The sequence below is a fragment of the Schistocerca cancellata genome, chromosome 6 (genome assembly GCF_023864275.1).
Source record: "Schistocerca cancellata isolate TAMUIC-IGC-003103 chromosome 6, iqSchCanc2.1, whole genome shotgun sequence".
NCBI lineage: Eukaryota > Metazoa > Arthropoda > Insecta > Orthoptera > Acrididae > Schistocerca > Schistocerca cancellata.
Window position 1 is genome coordinate 652,914,135 of NC_064631.1, and position 19,338 is coordinate 652,933,472.

Sequence of the window (19,338 nt, forward strand, 5' to 3'; positions counted from 1 at the left end):
AACATTCCTGTGGTGCACTGGTCTGCCCAGAGATCCGACAGGAACCAAATGGATAACCTTCGGGACGAGTTGGCCCAGCGACTATTATCACACCTTCTTCTCTTTTTTCGGTTGCCGAGCAATAACGGGCTTCCATGCCTTCAGAGACATTCAGACGCCTCACTGAAAGCGTTTTCAGCAAAGTCGTACCATAGGCGAGGCGTGGGCTTAGCTCATATTAACGTCTACTAACAGGTATCAGGGTACTTTTAATTACAAGGGCTATTCGGAAACTGAGGAACGATCGGTCGCGAAATGGAAACCACTGCGACAAGCCAACAAGGATTTTCATATACGTTTTGGGCAGGGCCTCTGCTATGCCTGTCGATCACATCAAAACGTTCTTTTCAGTTTTGACTGCACTGTGAGCGAGTAGAGGTGCCTAGAACAACAATGTCTCCCACCAAGTAGAGGGGCCGGCTGAGAGGCTTCGCCTCATTGAATGCAGCCCGACTAACACAACTGCCACCCACTTCCTTCTTCATGGCAATTTTGAGCTGCACTCTGCAGGGGCAGTGAAGACGCTCCCGCAGCCTTTTCAATGGGAAGTGTTCGATCACCCTGTAACGCCGGAAATGCATATCCTCCTATTTCCATCTATTCTACTATAATTTTTTTCCTTATTTTGTTACCTGAAGATATAACATTTCTGTGTCTTCGTATATTGTAATTGTTTTACTATTTGTATATACAGGGTGTTTCAAAAATGACCGGTATATTTGAAACGGCAATAAAAACTAAACGAGCAGAGATAGAAATACACCGTTTGTTGCAATATGCTTGGGACAACAGTACATTTTCAGGCGCACAAACTTTCGAAATCACAGTAGTTACAATTTTCAACAACAGATGGCGCTGCAAGTGATGTGAAAGATATAGAAGACAACACAGTCTGTGGGTGCGCCATTCTGTACGTCGTCTTTCTGCTGTAAGCGTGTGCTGTTCACAACGTGCAAGTGTGCTGTGGACAACATGGTTTATTCCTTAGAACAGAGGATTTTCCTGGTGTTGGAAGTCCACCGCCTAGAACACAGTCTTGTTGCAACAAGACGAAGTTTTCAACAGAGGTTTAATGTAACCAAAGGACCGAAAAGCGATACAATAAAGGATCTGTTTGAAAAATTTCAACGGACTGGGAACGTGACGGATGAACGTGCTGGAAAGGTAGGGCGACCGCGTACGGCAACCACAGAGGGCAACGCGCAGCTAGTGCAGCAGGTGATCCAACAGCGGCCTCAGGTTTCCGTTCGCCGTGTTGCAGCTGCGGTCCAAATGACGCCAACGTCCATGTATCGTCTCATGCGCCAGAGTTTACACCTCTATCCATACAAAATTCAAATGCGGCAAACCCTCAGCGCCACTACCATTGTTGCACGAGAGACATTTGCTAACGATATAGTGCACAGGATTGATGACGGCGATATGCATGTGGGCAGCATTTGGTTTACTGACGAAGCTTATTTTTACCTGGACGGCTTCGTCAATAAACAGAACTGGCGCATATGGGGAACCGAAAAGCCCCATGTTGCAGTCCCATCGTCCCTGCATCCTCAAAAAGTACTGGTCTGGGCCGCCATTTCTTCCAAAGGAATCATTGGCCCATTTGTCAGATCCGAAACGATTACTGCATCACGCTATCTGGACATTCTTCGTGAATTTGTGGCGGTACAAACTGCCTTAGACGACACTGCGAACACCTCGTGGTTTATGCAAGATGGTGCCCGGCCACATCGCACGGCCGACGTCTTTAATTTCCTGAATGAATATTTCGATGATCGTGTGATTGCTTTGGGCTATCCGAAACATACAGGAGGCGGCGTGGATTGGCCTCCCTATTCGCCAGACATGAACCCCTGTGACTTCTTTCTGTGCGGACACGTGAAAGACCAGGTGTACCGCCAGAATCCAGAAACAATTGAACAGCTGAAGCAGTACATCTCATCTGCATGTGAAGCCATTCCGCCAGACACGTCGTCAAAGGTTTCGGGTAATTTCATTCAGAGACTACGCCATATTATTGCTACGCATGGTGGATATGTGGAAAATATCGTACTATAGAGTTTCCCAGACCGCAGCGCCATCTGTTGTTGACAATTGTAACTACTGTAATTTCGAAAGTTTGTCGGCCTGAAAATGTACTGATGTCCCAAGCATATTGCAACAAACGGTGTATTTCTATCGCTGCTCGTTTAGTTTTTATTACCGTTTCAAATATACCGGTCATTTTTGAAACACCCTGTATATACATTTATGTCGATGTATTATTGGTTTGTTTTGTGAATATTATTTGTATTTATACGCTGGGTCTGACCTAGGGAAAACTATGCTATCGAACAAATACATCGATAGGTCGTGTGGAGAACCAAAGTGTTTAGGATCTTTGGTAGTGAACTCTGTCGCGTGGACCGCGGACAGAGGGGAGTCTGGCTGGGGTAGGGCAGTGGAGCAGGTGCGTTGTGTGACGCTCCCACGAGTTGCCGCGCTTTCGGGGTTTGGCAGCATGTAATTGCGCTCGACTTGCTATGTTAGTTTCTGACATGGTGTCGCGGACGGGAATCGTTAGCTGGCACACATCAAGAGCCCGTTTCGGCTGGAGACCGTGTCGAGAAGAAGGAGCGCCAACATCCAGCTTCTGCAACAGCGACGGCCGACAATGAGTGACTGTCGCCACCTCCTCGATCGACGACTTCAAACCTTCAATCAGCCAACAAGGAAGACTGGAAGCACGTAAAGTTTTAGAACTGTATGGCAGACCTCAGCTTTTCAATCTCTTCCATTTTCATAACTAAAATGACAGCAACTTAGCATGAACATTTGTTGCTCATTGTGCCAATTGCATTACCAAGCAAGGTCCATTCCTTTTCCGGAATGAACCCGAGTGTCGTTGAAATTCAAACGCCAGCATCATTCCATTTCACTGTCTTAATTTCAAAGTTCAGTTAAAGTATTCATAGCTGGCTACAATATTTATATTACACAAGCACAAATTAAGAGTGCGAGTTTTGTTACCATATTTTAGCTTACCTGTGACTGCAGCTCAGCTTGGTACGTACTAAATTTTACTATTGTTAATTGTTCAGAATCATTTAATTCAAGTTCAAAGTTAAATCTCTTGTTTCTAAATTGCGTAGATTCAAGTAGCTTTTGAAATGATTGTTGAGGTAGCCCAAGACTAACATTATTTTACTGAATTTCGTAGTGCTTCAGAAACAATGCTCACTATCACTAAATTAACTTTCAGTTTTCCGGTTTTATTAATTGTTTTGCTATATTAAGTCAGAGTGTAGCGAAATTTATTACTTCTGACAAACATTCAGTTTTCGCACAACACGTGTCAACCTTCAGTTGCCACGCCTCTAGTGCTGATTATATGTGCAATAACCTTTCTTTTTCAGTTACTATAGTAATTGTCCATAGGACTGGCGACTGTAATTTCCCCAAAATCTCAAATATCTAATTACCGCTAGTTAATTGTTAACGAAACGGCCGCACATTTACTTTCTTTACTAACTTTACCCCTTTTCAAAATTAATTTCCAACAGTTTCATTTGCATTTTTCCTTTCATTTAGATGTAACCCTTTCCTCCTTCCTTACCGACAGATTAACTTCGGTGACGATTGCTTTCCCCAAATTTCCATTAGGTACACGCGGTTTAATTTTTCACTGTCATTAAGGTCGATAAGTGAGGGGGAGGTTACAACCCACAACACAGCCCTAATTGGCTCGTCCTGAGTATCATCTCTCTTCACATGAAACACTGGACATGAAGACAACACTTGGGTGCAGGCTACGTGCTATAGCTCAGCGTAGAGAATTATCGGAAAGCACAGGCGGCTTCTTTCTATGAAGATGGTGTTGGAAATTTTGTATAACGCTCCGACAAATGTTTAATTCGGAGCGGCGACTATGTGGAGAAGTACCTGGAAGGTGTAGCTAAATGTGCAAAGAAAAAAGTTTTGACATTTACTGTTGTTTCCACTTCGCGACCGATCGTTCCTTACTTTCCGCACAACCCTCGTAGTTTGTGTATACTTAACGACTTTCCAAGGGAAACACGCCATTTGTGAGGAACAGTGAAATTGAAATAGAGCGCCCACTACAAAGGGACCGTGAAATGGTTTCAGTCACAAGTAGGCACCACACGCGTTAAAGACATTTAGCCCAATGGGACACGGGACGATCAGCTGCAGTTTCGTTGAAGATGTTGGGTCGCTGACGGATCCACGACCGCACCTACTCCTGCACTTTCTAGTCCGACTGAAACCGATGTCTACGCATGTCTTTCGTCAGGTCGCCAAAGGCACAGAGATCACACCGCGAAAGATCCTGGCTGTGTGGAGGATGTTGCAGTGTTGTCCAACCAAATCACTGGAGCGTAGTCTTCGCCTGTTGGCAGTGTGGGGGCCGGCGTTATCGTGTAACAGGATGATTCCGTCCGACAGCATTCCTGGGCGTATCACAGCGCCTGCAAAGTTCCTTCATAGCCCTGCTCATTCACTGTGGTTCCACGACCTGCAATCGCAGAAGAAGGTCATCATGACCTTTCGTTTTACCACCACTTCGAGTCCGGGGGCATACGGTACAACCAGCTGTGAAAACATGGCACATCTACTCAAACCAAAGAGTCAAAAAGCCGTCACACATTTCCAGTAAGCTGCACGATAAAGCCCGCCCCCACACTGCCAACTGAACGAAGGTCACGCGCGTGGCTCCCCCCGACTGAGGTTCGAGTCCTCCCTCTGGCATGGGTGTGTGTGGCGTCCTTACCGTAAGTTAGTTTAAGTTACATTGAAACAGTGTGTAAGCTTAGGGAGGGACGACCTCAGCAGTATGCCACAAATTTCCAAACGAAGCTTACGCTGCAGCGCTGTGGTTGAAAAACACTGCAACGTCCTTCTTAGAGGCCGGATGTTCCACAGTGTGATTTTCACATCTTTTCAGACATGAAGAAAGACATACAGGGACGTTCTTTTCAGTCGTATGCATAAGTGTAAGACTGCGTACGGTTGTGGATACGTCAGCGGCAGTCCACGTGCTACGAAACAGGAATTGATCGTCCTGTTTCCCACTGGGATCAACTTTACGCGCATAGTGATTGCTTTTGAATGGAACCATCCACGGTCCCGTTATGGTAGGTGTTCGGTTTTCATTTAACTGCCACTTATATTATCACCCGACACTGAAAGAGAAACACTTACTCTCCTCAAGTTTCATGTTTAGAAATGTAAACAACCTTTTGGTTTGCAGAGGAGCAGCATTTTGTTTCTTGCCATGAATGTCTGTTCCTATTATGTTGTAGTCTTCAGTCCCAAGACTGATTTGACGCAGCTCTCCGCGTTCGTCTAGCCTGAGTAACTCTCTCTATCTCCGCTTAATTACTGAAGTCTGCTTCCGTTTGAATCTGCTTACTATATTCTAGTTTTGGTTCCCATGTAATATTTTTAGTGCTTGTCCTTCCTTCCACTACAATATCAAAGGTTCTTCGCACCTCCATGACTCACATCACCCAATTCTTTCCTTTGATCAGGTTGTGCTATAAATCTCTTTTTTTCTCCATTCCGATTGAGCACCTCGTCATTAACTGTTCGGTTAACCTTCCTAACATTCACTATTCTTCTGACGGACGACATATATAAGGCATCTATTCCTTTCTTGTCATCAGTGTTTCACTTCTACCCAAAGCTACGCTCTAGCCAAATATCTTCTGACTAGAGTAACATTTAAATTAGATTTTGATTTCAGCAAATTTTTCTTTCGCAGGAACACTTTTCTTGTTATTACCAGTCTGCATTTACCCGTATTACCTTCAGGATTTCAATATTTGTAGTCCAGTCAGTATTATCAAAAGCTTTCTCTAAATCTACAGTTCCTATATAAGTAGATTTTGCTTTCTTTAAAGTATCTTCTAAGATAAGTCGCATGTTCCTATATTTCCCCATTAGCCAAACTCATATTCTTTAGTGTATAGCTCGTGACAGTATTTTCGCGAACACGACTTATACAACTGATAATATGCTAATATTTACACCTGTCATCATGCGTCTTTTTGTGGATTACTGTATTCTTCTTCAAGCCAAAGATTACTTTACTTCTCCCACTTACCCCGCATCAAGGTGGTTTACGTTTGCTGTGGTTTGACTTCTCAAGGATGTCGATAATTCTAAGTGAATGTAGTCTACTCCATGGCTATGTTTCGAGTTAGGTCTTTCATTGCTCTCTCATTGGCATATCTCACATCTCTGTTTACTTTCATTTCCATAACGTCGCCGATCCTTACAAACACACTTTTTTTTTTATTTTGTATGTGAATATCGACCACGACACCCCAGAAGTAAATTAAAAAATAGGTCCCGTCTACTGATTACGGTCAAGGATTTCGAGAGGTTTCCCTCGGTCATCAAGGAATGCTAGAATTAAAACTCCCCTCCCAAAGATTCCCAGTTAGCGTTCACTCTGCCCCACCCACAGCCTACTGAAAAGAACAAAGTTTATTCTACAACAATCTGCCCATCTCTCAGCAGTAGGAAATGAACCATGTGAAGCAAAATGCTTCCTTTTGTGTAACCTTTCTATATATACATTCTGCATTTCAGCTCTCCTTTATTTGCCTTGCACTGGCTTGCAGACTGAGCTCCCGATGGTCAAACAGCTGACTCTCTTTTGTTTTAAGCTGTCTTTAACTTTTCTAATAGGCAGTATTTACCGTTTCTCTTCCCATGAATGCTTCTACAGCTTTCATTTGACCATTCGTGCTTAGCCATTTTCCTTTCATCGGGTTTACTTGCTGCACTTTTTATAGTTTCTTCATTCGTTAATAAATTAAACTCATTAATTCTTATGTTAACAGAGGTCTACTTCTTGTCCATGCCTTTTGGCCTCTCCCATGCCCCCCATCTTCTCTGCTTAATACTTTAAACGTGTAATTCATCTTTCATTTGTTTCTTCCATATTTCTTTCAGTCGTTGCATTATCTTTCGTTTGAAACTCTGATAAGTATCTGGTGCTTTCAGATTATTCAGATCCCATAACCTCAATCTTTTTTCCTTTTGCAGTGTCTTCAGTTGCGCCGCGCGGTGTAAGGCGCCTTGTCACGGTCCGTGCAGCTACCTCGGGCACGGGTGTTTGTATTGTCCATAGCGTAAGTTAGTTTAAGTTAGATTAAGTAGTGTGAAAACTTAGGGACCGATGACCTAAGGAGTTTGGTCCCGTAAGATCTTACCACAAATTTACAAAACATTCTTCAGTTGAAATCTGCAGCTCATAATCAATAAACTACTGTCATAGTCTACATTCGTCCTTGGAAATGTTTTACATCATAAAATCTGGATTCGAAGTCACTGTCTTACAGTTATATATCACTAGTGATCACCAGGTCTTTTCCAAGCATACATTCTCCTTTCAGAATTCTTAAATCAAGTGTTTACAGTTATCACTTTGTACCGTCGAAAGAAAGACTTATCTTGCGGCTTACTCTCTACATAATCGGGGAAGCTATTTGGCATATGAACTGTTACTACTGTGGTAAATGTTGGCTTTGTGTCTATCCTGTATACGATAATGCGTTCACTATGCTATTCATCCATTTTCCCGTTTTGTTGTCCATAATAATACCTACTCCTGCATTACCCCTACTTGAGTTTATATTTATAGCTCTGTATAAACATAACCAGAAGTCCTACCTGCCAGAGAGCTTGGCTACTTCCCACTGTATCTAACTACAGCCTATCCGTTCCCCTTCTTAAATTCTGTCACCTGCCCACCCGATTTAGGAGCCTAACATTCCACACTCCGACTTGCAGAACGCCGGTCTTGTGTTTCCTGATGGCAACATTCTCTTGTGCAGGCCCTGTCAGGAGATCTGAAGAGTGACTATTTCAGCTTCTGAATGTTTTAACAAAGAGGATGCCATCATCATGAAGCCATACTGTAGAACTGCGCGCCATAGGGAAAAATAACGTCTGAAGTTTTATTTAGTTTTCAACCCTTCATGTTTTCAAACATGGAAAAGTCACATTGGGGAAATGTAATGAGGCCAGACCAATCATCCACCCAGATTATTGACCCTGCAACTACTGGAAAGACTGCTGCAATTCTTCAGGAGCCACAGGCTTGACTTACCTCTCCACAGATACAAATCCATTGCGGTTGCATTTACACCAGAGCTACACATATTTTTTAGACACGCAAGCCACATTGACTGAGAATTGCCACCGCATATCCATGAAATCTATAGACATTGCAAGGAATCAGCGTAGCGTTCAGCATGCACTTGAAATGCTATAAAATTTGTCATCAGAGACCTAAAGTAATAGATAAACTCCCATAAGATCATGCAGATTAAAGGAAAACCATATATGGAAATCGGCTTGTCTAATTAAATTAATTGCGGGTGGAGGGGGGGGGGAGGCCTAGTTAAGCATGGAATATGGGTCTCGCACCTCTCATAGAGTTATTGATAGTGGGATCAATCAAACGACAAAAAGAAACTAAGAGTCATTATGACAGTCTGATTTATCGCTTAAAGTAATAAAAATGTGTTATCCACGGCATAAGGAATATAATCACTTATCAAGGGATTATAACCCATACTATATAGTCATGTGTGTGTGTGACATCTTATGGGACTTAACTGCTAAGGTCATCAGTCCCTAAGCTTACACATTACTTAACCCAAATTATCCTAAGGACAAACACACACACTCATGCCCGAGGGAGAATTCGAACCTCTGCCGGGACCAGCCGTGTATAGTCATGACACAGGTGGTTGAATACATGACAAACGATACAAAAGTGTGTTCGCGAATATGTCGAATTATTGCGGAATAAGTTACTGAGGTAAAGAAAAGCCCTGGAAAAACATAAACGAAAGTACTTTCATTTAAATGCATACTGAGTGCAGGTAACTGGCTGTACAAATTAAATCGACAAAGCTTTATTCAAGATAAGTGACGGAACTGAGGTTGGCTGCAGTAATGGCTGAGGTCCTAAGTTCAGCGCTGGCATCTGAGCTCTTCTCTAAGTTGGAGAATGCTCTCTACGATGGCTATGCATCAAGGATTCGTTCATCTGGAGCAAGTGCTTTTTCTCTCTCGTCTACAAATCTCAGCTGGTTCTACAAGCACCAAAATCTCTCGAAGCAACTCCAACACACCTAGGGAGCACCGACCTATGATACTGTAATAAAAATGCTAGCAAATTTGCTACTGTTATGGATTCTGCCATGGTTACCTAATGAGGCACATTTCTCTCTTGGAGTTAAGTACGTAGAAGAAAATCTCCCCAGTTTTAGATTTCTGGTTACAACCAATGACAAGCCAAGCATGTAAACACGCTTGGGAACGCCCCTGTCTACTATCAAAATAATTGCAATCAGGGATCTCCTAATTAAATTTTGAACAAAAACGCCATATGGCCTCATTCGTGCCTGACAGCCGGTTCCTACTCTGGCAGCGTCATGTTTCCCCCTGTGATTCACATCTTATCTTTGCTGAGAGGCATCGTTTGCATTTCAGGTGTAATGTAACCCTATAATGGGCTGCACTGCCCTCCCTTATTGCTCCCACTGCATTTTGCGAACAGAGTGCTCTTGGCAGTGTGTCGTTGATGGACACTTCGCTTTCAGCAGAAACATTTTTATGACGCATGCAGTTCCCCTCGTGACTCTCACTTTTCACCAGCCAACAGCAAGCCCTAGGCTCCAGCCTGTTCCAAGCATCCGTCACCGTAGCAGAAGGAAAAGGCACAGAGCCAGTTAGATCTGCAACCATTTGGATTTGTTATTATTACTTGCAGCTTTCCTGCAGCATTCATGATTTGATTTGATTTAGTAGTCGGATATGCATATTGAATTATTAAACAGGTTTACGGGACTGTTTAGGAAAAAACTACCAGTTAAAAATATGGGATAGCTGATGGCGATACATACACTACAGGCCATTAAAATTGGTACACCAAGAAGAAATGCAGATGATAAACGGGTATTCATTGGACAAATATATTATACCAGAACTGACATTTGATTACATTTTCACGCAATTTGGGTGCATAGATCCAGAACAACCACCTCTGGCCGTAATAACGGCCTTGATACACCTGGGCATTGAGTCAAACAGAGCTTGGGTGGCGTGTACAGGTACAGTTACCCATGCAGCTTCAACACGATACCACAGTTCATCAAGAGCAGTGACTGGCGTATTGTGACGAGGCAGTTACTCGGTCACCATTGACCAGACGTCTTTAGTTGCTGAGAGATCTGGAGAATGTGCTGGCCAGAGCAGCAGTCGAACATTTTCTGTATCCTGAAAGGCCCGTACAGGACCTACAACATGCGGTCGTTCATTATCCTCCTGAAATGTACGGTTTCGTAGGGATTAAATGAAGGGTAGAGCGAAGGGTCGTAAAACATCTGAAACGTAACGTCCACTGTTCAAAGTGCTGTCGTTACGAACAAGAGGTGACCGAGACGTGTAACCAACGGCACCCCATAACATCACGCCGCGTGATACGCTAGTATGGCGATGACGAATACATGTTTCCAATGTGCGTTCTCCGCGATGTCGCCAAACACGGATGCGACCATCATGATGCTGTAAACAGAACCTGGATTCATCCGAAAATGTGTTTTGCCATTCGTGCACCCAGGTTCGTCGTTGAATACACCATCGCAGGCGCTCCTGTCTGTGATGCAGCGCCAAGGGTAACAGCAGCCATGGTCCCGAGCAGATAGTCCATGCTGCTGCAAACGTCTTCGAACTGTTCGTGCAGATGGTTGTTGTCTTGCAAACGTCCCCATCTGTTGACTCAGGGATCGAGACGTGGCTCCACGATCCGTTACAGCCATGCGGATAAGGTGCCTGTCATCTCGACTGCTAGTGATACGAGGCCGTTGGGATCCAGCATGGCGTCCCGTATTACCCTCCTGAACCCACCGATTCCATATTCTGCTAACAGTCATTGAATCTCGTCTAACGCGAGCAGCAATGTGGCGATACGATAAACCGCAATCGCTATAGGCTACAATCCGACCTTTATCAACGTCGGAAACGTGATGGTAAGCATTTCTCCTCCTTACACGATGCATCACAACAACGTTTCACCAGGCAACGCCGGTCAACTGCTGTTTGTGTATGAGAAATCAGTTGGAAACTTTCCTCATGTCAGCACGTTGTAGGTGTTGCCACCGGGGCCAACCTTGTGTGAATGCTCTGAAAAACTAATCATTTGCATGTTACAGCATCTTCTTCTTGTCGGTTAAATTTCGCCTCTGTAGCATGTCATCTTCGTGGTGCAACAATTTTAATGGCCAGTAATGTATATTGCACACATATGATCTAATCTTTCCAAGAACCGTGTTACGCCACGTAGTCAGTCAAGGTATGGAAATGGAAATGAGCGTTTGGCGTCATTGGCCGGGAGGGCCCTCGCGGGGCAGGTCCGGCCGCCTTGGCGCAGGTCTTATTACATTCGGCGCCACATTGGGCGACCTGCACGCCGGATGGGGATGAAATGATGATGAACACAACACAACACCCAGTCCCTGAGCGGAGAAAATCTCCGACCCAGCCGGGAATCGAACCCGGGCCCGGAGGACGGCAATCCGTCACGCTGACCACTCAGCTACTGGGGCGGACGTCAGTCAAGGTTAAACAAACCGTTATCCGATGTAGGATAGTCTTCCTCCCACTCCCCAGACCCTTTCACTTCGAGATTACCCCAATGAAGCTGTTCATTAAGGCACTAAATTTGAAGGTAATTATGATATTTTATGTTTTTTTTCAGAATTAATATGCTAGGAGGTCAAAGCATAATTATTCAGATAATCTCTAACTCCTCATGTCAGTTGGGACATAAGGTACTTATGAATAATGGAAAACTCTTATTTTTACTACTTGATTAAATTCTGTAGTATTTCCCGATTACGTTCATATATATCTTTTTGGGTTTAGAATTAAAACTGACCGCCGTATACTAAATTTTAGAGTTAGGGTCTTGTATACTGCTATGCCTCCTTTATTTCAGTATACTAAATCCATTAGTATTTCGCGGAACAGCTGTTAAATATGTGTTTCCAGCAATTCTGTTAAGTATGGATTCTGTACGTTGGTTACACTCTGGTCTCTAGCATTAGTAAATGATTATCTTTTTCTCTATTTAGTTTTGACCTGTAGAACTGGGTTCCTTACATTTTACTGAAAATTCATTGCCTAAACCCTACGGATTTTTTTGGATTCCTTGAATCGTTAGTGAGCAAACAATACTAACAATGTCGCCTAGCAGGAAATTTCAGTAAAGAAATATTCAGGGCCAACCATTTTACAAGCAGAATGTTCATACCATACTATAGAGAGGAGTCAATGCAAGAGTTCGTAAGGGAAGAATCTCCACCAAGACTCTTTTCCTGATAAGTCTAACTTTTTTTATATTAAGAATGATGCTGCTAGGAGTGAATGCAAAACCCTTCCTACTACTTGATTTTTCAGTTACTTTCAGATAAGCTGCGACATTATATTGTTTACATTTAGCCGTTTCCTTCATCAAAGATGGTTCTGCGAAGATTGGTTATGAATTATGTCACAAAACTCCAGGATTTTTTATATAGAGTACGAAGCATGAAGTGTATAACTCTATTCTTAGGCATATATAATTTCTTTTAGCAAGTATGTATTCATTTATGTTATATATGTTTACTTCCCTAGTAACCTCACGGTAGAAAACGAAATTTAATAGTTATTTTTGCTTAGGTACTTGGATACAGATCTAATTAATGTACATCCACTAAAGAAACAAGAAATGCTGAATCGAATTCCAAAAGCAAGTTTGACGATAAAAAAATGCAACAAGATGAAGACTATGCTTCAGAAATGATCTGAGGCACAGTTCACTCTCATTCAAATTCTCATTCTACATTTCTTGCAAGCTGTATTTCCCAAAATTTTGTTGTACATACCTCCTTAACTTTCTCAAGTACTGCTCTAATTTTTATCTATTCTCCACAGTTGCCTATACCTATCTTGCATATACAAACGTTATTGCAGCTTCAACAAAATTACAGAGAAATGAAATTTTTAATTAGGAAAACACTCTAAACTTAATACAAAATATTTAATAACATTTTTCTGGTTGATGTATTTAATGTATATGATTAAACAGTTTTAGTATCTGATCAATCATGTCACACATATCCGGTCAAAATGTGAGGTATGGGATCAAATGGTACCAGAATTGGCAGAAAATTTTAAAATATGTTGTGCACGAATTTTTTAATTGCTGTAGTCTATGACCATCACTACATTCTAATTCGTACAAGATAGTTCCAAACAATTTAGAAAGTATTCTGCATTAACTGTGATAAACTATAAAACTGTAAAACAGTTCTAAAATAAATACTGAGTGAAGGAATAGGTGGTGGTTTTCACATAATAAGAAGTCGAGTGAATACCTTGTGACAAGCGAATTATAACACATCATCTGCGTAACATAAATGTAGACAATCAGGCATGTCTGATTGGAATTGATTTGTCGCACTCAGCGATATTTTGGTCGACGTACACAAATGGAATAGAAATCGCATTGCCAAAAGATAATTAATGTAGCGTAATAAAATTTCGGGAATACATTGGTCTCGATACATATTAAAGTGATTAGCACTGCAAGATCACAGGTTAATGTAAGGCCGAAATTAGCCAGTGCAAATGTCAAACGTTCATGCAAGTGCACTACAGGTACCGGATGTCAGTTTGTGGGGATGGTGTTCCAGGTTTGTCGTATTTGGTCGATCAATACAGGGGCGGTCAATGCTGTTTATGGATGACACTGGAGTTATCGTCCGATGATGTCCAATATCTGCTCGACTCGAGACACAGCTGGTGATCGAGCTGGCCAAGGCAACGTGTAGATACTCTGTAGGGCATGTTGGGCTACAACAGCGGTATGTGGGCGAGAGTTATCCTGTTGAAAAACACTCCCTGGAATGCTTTCCATGAATGGCAGCATAGCAGGTCGAATCAACAGACTGGCGTACGCTATCACTGTCACCGAAGCAGGACCAGGTTTCATCAGAAAACACAACAGACCTCCATCGTGCCCTCTCCAATGAGCTCTCGCTTGACATCACTGCAGTCGCAAACGGCCGTGGTTTGCGATCAGTGGGCAGCACCCTACAGGGCGTCCGGCACGGAGCTTTTCATGAAGTGACAGATTCGTAGCACTTCGTTGTGTCACTGAGGGGCCAACTGCTGCTCCGGTTGGGGCTACAAATGCAGTACAATGTGTCGAATCTAGAAGCCAAAATCGATGGTTTTTCCTCTTGGTAGTGCCACGTGGCCGTCCGGTGCCCGTTCTTCTTGCGACCGTACATTTTCATGACCACCACTGCCAGCTACCATGTACTGTGGCTGTATTCTTGCCAAGTCTCTCCACTATATCGCAGATTAAATATCCAACTACTTGTATCTCTGTTAAACGACTCGTTCAATCTGAGTGAGGTGTTGAAAATGGCATCTTTGTCAGCTTAATGGCATTCTTCACTAATATACCACGTCCAGTCTCAAAGGTAACCAACACTCACGACCGTTTCAGCGTTGATTTAAAGCAAACATGATTTGTATCATCATAGTGGGGCTATTGGCCCAACTCTTATGGAGTGACACGAAATTTGAGGTGTAGAAGCACGCCTACTATCTTTCGTTTATGTCGCACAACTCCTTCTTGTTGTTGCGATTTTGTTCCGTCAGTGTATCTGCAGATACATTTTCCCCGACAGGCGTGTGCATCACTTTCGTGAGAAACTGAAGGCCATTAATAAAAACTGATCTCATCAAGAGTTACACGACACGAGGATTACACTGGCTCGTGCGCAAACGAGGCTGCACTGGGCTACCACGGATATGTAAATTCTACTTGCTCAACGTTTTGCCTAGAACGAATACCGTTGAACACTGTGTGCCACTCAAATTTATTTTCGTCTAGTTACCATTAATTTTATACCTATTTATCACAGTAATCAATAAATGCTCGATAATTTTAACAAGTGTAAATTCAGTTTTGCTGTATTATCTTTGAAATACTTGTTATCGTGGATCTGCTAATAATTTCCTTGGATAAGGGAAAAGATAAAGAGGCGAAAGTAATACTGAAGGCGAAATGTCGAATAGCAGAATGAAAAGTTAGCAATTTACAGATATTTAAAATGTAGCATTGTGATCAGATAGCAGTGTGCAGGGCAGAGACAACCACTGATCTAGGATCAGTATATTCTGGTCACGATGATCATTATGACCACCGACCCACTGTCGGCATAAACCCGTCCAGGCTATAGTAGCGTCACCTGGCGAGTAACGACTGCTAGTCAGACACATGCACTGTGCACGTAGTGTTAGTCAGTGTGCTGTCCGTGGGTGGGAAAGGCACGCTATCCGTCTGAGTTTGACCGGGGACGGCACGAGAATTTTGGAAACTGCACGACTTGTCTGGTATTTGGGGTGTGCAGTGGTGAGGTTCTTCAACACATAACGAAACGAAGCTGAAGCACATCCAAATGTCGTGGAGTTGGGAGGCTACCCCTCATTACAGATGTCTGATGTCGTAGGCTGGACGGACTGGTAAGACAGGACAGGTGGCGAACTGTAACAGAACTAACATCAGACTTTAAAGCTGGGCAGAGTACAGGTGTGTCTGAACATGGAGTGCTCCGAACACTGTTAACGCTTGGCCTCTTATGCATGTACAGTTGTTAACCCCATGGCATCGGCAACAACTAATGAAAATGGCCCGTGACCATTGGCACTGGTCGTTGGTGCAGTGGCAGAGCGTTGCATGGTCTGATAATCCCGTTACCTTCTTCATCAAGCCATTGGGAGGGCGCGGATCCGACTTCTTCCAGGGAAACAGGTTCTTGAACCTGTACTGCTGGACGATGATAAGTTGACTGCGGCTCGATTAAGCTCTGGGAAACATTCACGTGGGCGTCCATTGGTACAGTGGAGCTCTTGCAAGGCACCATGACGGCCAGGGAGTATCGTATACTGGTTGGAGACCACGTACACTTCTTCGTGATTACCATGTTTCCCAACGGCAGTGGTATTTTTCAAAAAGTTAATGCGTCATGTCTCAAGGCCAGGAGTGTGATGGAGTGGTTCGAGAAACACAGTGGCGAGTTCCGATTGATGTACTGCCCCCCCCCCCCCCCATCGAAACTCGTCACTTCTGAAACCGATCGAACACATGTGAGATGAGACTGAAAGTAGCGTCAGAACTTATGGCCCACCTGCCTGGAATTTACTGGAGTTAGGTGACTTGTGTGCGCAGGCGTGGTGCCAGCTCCCTCCAGCGACCTGCCATGACTAATTCCTTCAATGCCACGGCGCGTCGCCGCTGTTATCCGTGCCAAAGTTGGACATACCGGTCATTAGATAGATGGTCATAATGTCCTGGATGATAAGCGTAACTTGCTATTCTTTGATATAGTTCACTGCACTGTTGTTGTTGTTGTGGTGCCCGCATCTCGTGGTCGTGCGGTAGCGTTCTCGCTTCCCACGCCCGGGTTCCCGGGTTCGATTCCCGGCGGGGTCAGGGATTTTCTCTGCCTTGTGAGGGCTGGGTGTTGTGTGCTGTCCTTAGGTTAGTTAGGTTTAAGTAGTTCTAAGTTCTAGGGGACTTATGACCACAGCAGTTGAGTCCCATAGTGCTCAGAGCCATTTGAACCATTTTTTTGTTGTTGTGGTCTTCAGTCCTGAGACTGGTTTGGTGCAGCTCTCCATGCTACCCTATCCTGTGCAAGTTTCTTCATCTCCCAGTACCTACTGCAACCTACATCCTTCTGAATCTGCTTAATGTATTCATCTCTTGGTCTCCCTCTACGATTTTTACCCGCCATGCTGCCCTCCAACGCTAAATTTGCGATCCCTTGATGCCTCAGAAGATGTCCTACCAACCGGTCCCTTCTTCTCGTCAAGTTGTGCCACAAACTGCTCTTCTCCCCAATTCTATTTAATACCTCGACTAACTGAAATATCTCCTACCTCTCGAAACCAAAATCCGTCACTGAATCAAGCAAAAGACTTACAGCACGAGAAATTGTGCTTTTCTCGTATAGATATGGAGTTGTTGAATAATTTACCTTTGCTTCGGGCAGGCAAAAACTTTGGTTACTATAGGTTTGGACTTCATATTGCTTTCACGAAGGAACTGAGATATTTTATTCTTACAATAGGACTGCTGAACTATGATGCGACAACGTTTTGTGTCAGTTTGTACATCTCAGTGTTTTGAAGAGTTAGATTGCCACAAACACGTCTTAAAATGAAGTAATATAATTCCGGAAGACAATGATGCGAATGGGGTTCCCAATTAGAAGTTATGAAATACTTGCCTGTCCTACCCTCGCATCGTGGAGGTTCGTCTCATGTGACACTGAATATTCAAGTGCCATTGAGAAGCATGTCACAAATTAGGGTTGCGTACCCATTTCTATTCCGCCGATTACAGCGCCATCTGTGGTGAAACGAAGAAAATGCTTCAGACAAAACGTATGTAGGTGTTGCGGTAGAATCCAAATCTGAAATAAAAAACGGGGTTTCCCATAGACGACCTCAAAGAAGCCACCCGCCACCCATGCAAGATGTGGGGTGGCGGTTCGAGTATGGTATCGTTGGATGTTCCCTTCCGAGAAAAACCAATTCGAATTTTGGAATTACAACATTTTTTGATCCGATGTGTAGTTTTCATGTCTTCAGTGAGTAAAAATGAACACCCTATCCAAATGCTCTCTTGCTTATAACTGGTGAAGTTCCAGTTATTACGTTCACTGTCAGTGTTCAGTTTGCTTTATAAAGAAGGTAATTTCCGCTTAGGGCTGTCAAGTATCACATTATTTTCGTTTGTGACCGGACGAAACTACTTTGGTACCGTCATAATGTTTCGTTCTTTGATTGCTTTGGGAGAACACTAATCCAAGTAGGACACATGAATATTAGTCACTATATTACACAAATGAATAAAAGATTTACTCTGATACCCTTCTTTACCACAGGATTGACTGATGATTGACAACTGTCACTGACTATGTAAGCATCACTTGATACACAGTTTAACGAAGTGTTCTCTAGAAGTACAAAATCCGGCCTTTACGAAAGCAAATTTGATCAGGAACCTTAGCAACTGTCACTGTCCTACACGATGGTACTGACTCGTGTAGCTGAGGTCAGAAACTGGGCTGAGCTTTCGGATGCTGGACACTGTATTGACCACTATGCGAAGGCACTGCAGAGCTGATTAGAGAGACGTGGTCGTAAGATGTGTCTGGCATTGGTCGTTGCATATTGCAGCGAGCCCCCACTAATGTCTGTGGTGTCGATTCGGGTCTTCGACTTTGATGTGGCACCGCGACCTCTGGACGACACCTCATTTTCTATTTATTGCGATCGAGATTTCGGATATTATTCGTCTTCAGGAAGAATATTCTGTAATCCAAATGTGCACACAAGACTAAATATAGCCACCAGTTCAGAAATCAAAAGGTCGTAATTTTTCCGAGAGTTGGGTGACGTGGCGGAGACGTTGGTTGTGAATGGCTGCATTTTGAATGTTCGTGAAACGATCCCGGAGACCTTGTTGGTAAAAAATCTGCGTTTTTAATGTTCAGGAAACGACAAACTTCGGAAATTACCTGTCCTCATTGTGGAAAGGGTGCCTCGCCGTGATTTCTTCATCTGAATTAAAAGCAGTCAGTCAGCTGATGCCATTACAGCAGAATAAGTAGCTCAGGTAGAAGTTGATAGCCAAAAGAAGCAATATTTGTGAGTAGGGAAGATGACGTGAAACAAAATCACCGCCATCTGGGACACTACCCAGTAACGCTTTGTCATCAAAGCCTCCCAAACCTAGCCAGCAGTTTTAGGTAGTATGCTGCTATAACGGTTTGCCATTTGCGAGCATAATTTTATCTCAGCACACCACAGTAAATGCAAACACCATTCAAAATCAGCTTGCCGGATGATCTTTAAATTTTCACCTTTTTCGGCGGTGTTGGGTGCACATATTACTACTGCTCGCTTTTCTCCTATTTCTAAGGGCGACAGTGCTACACATTGTTTGTAATATCGTCATCTTTGTATACATACCTCCATTTGATTAAACTCCTAAGTGTGTGAGTGGTGCTTTACATTATGTGCATTTATACACACAAAAAATGCAGTAAACAGTTTTCGCTGCTGCAAGATGATAAACAACCAGCACTGGAACGTAAAGGCGCGGATCCTTCATTGGCACCACCACCCCAAGGAAGTTTCGTCAAGTGGAGA